Source organism: Carlito syrichta, unplaced genomic scaffold (genome assembly GCF_000164805.1).
Source record: "Carlito syrichta isolate Samal-C Ts95f unplaced genomic scaffold, Tarsius_syrichta-2.0.1 Scaffold306873, whole genome shotgun sequence".
Lineage (NCBI taxonomy): Eukaryota > Metazoa > Chordata > Mammalia > Primates > Tarsiidae > Carlito > Carlito syrichta.
The window spans coordinates 443,376-444,470 of record NW_007250969.1 but is presented as its reverse complement, the minus strand read 5'-3'; positions in this window follow the sequence as shown (position 1 = coordinate 444,470).

The following is a 1,095-nucleotide window of genomic DNA, read 5'->3' as shown; positions in this document are numbered from 1 at the left end:
ATGGTATAAAAGCTCTGTGTTAACTAACATTAAATTGTCATCTGTTCAGGAAGCAGGTGTCCGAGTGTATTATCTTCGTCCTTCGCCTATCCGTCTCTCCTTCAGGAGATCTCATGACCCTTGAGGGGCAGGCCCCCCGCAAGTAAGTGGTGCCATAGATGGCATATACACCCAGAAGATGTCCTGAATGGCTAAGTCTGAACAGAGCAGAGCTCAAATTACATCACAGAGGAGACAGATTTTCCAGGTACACTTCTGGTTAACTTACCCAGATCTGAAGTCTGTCACCTTCCTTGCATTAGTGAAGCATAGTAGGCAGGTGCTGTGGTGCCACTACAGGGAAAGAAGGGAGGTCCCATAAGACAAAAACATCTAGAGTCTCAGCTGTGGGAGTCAGCTAGCACATGAGCTGTAGTGTCCATAGGTGACTGGCACCTTACCAGTAGTTAAATCAAGCATAGAGACTAAGCACTCACAGTGTGCACCTCCTCACACCGACCACCAAATTTGTAACTGAAATAAGCTCAGCCACTTGTTGCTTGTATATCAAAATAAACAAGCAAAAGATCTAATGAAAACCTGGTGGTTTTATTCCAAAAGCTGGCAGATGGGGAAATGGGTAGGCTCATGCCTCAAAAAAACCCTTTCAGATTTTCAGGTCCAGTGCAAGGGTTTAAAAGGGGAAACTTGGTATGGGGAAACATGCAGATGTGACACAGGATGTGTCTTGATGGCTTATTTTGAGTAGTGGTCCTCCCAGGGGTCTGGTTGTTGTTATCTTAACTGCAGTCAGGCTGTGGATCAGCTTTCTTGTGACTTCCCTGAAGTGAGAGGGTCCTGAAGTAAGGCTGTTTTACGATTAGCCCCTGGGATTTCTAAATAAAGATATGGTCAGATAAGCATGCATGGTGCACAGGAGTGTCTGTAGATAAAGGGAAACAATAACATTTCTAAAACATGTTTCAATGCCTAAGACTTAGAGAGAAGAAACATTCTTTTTTTTTAATTTTTTTAATTTTTTAATTTTTTTGAGTTGGAGTCTCACTCGGTCGCCCAGACTGGAGTGCAGTGGCCACTCCCAGCCACTGCAGCCTC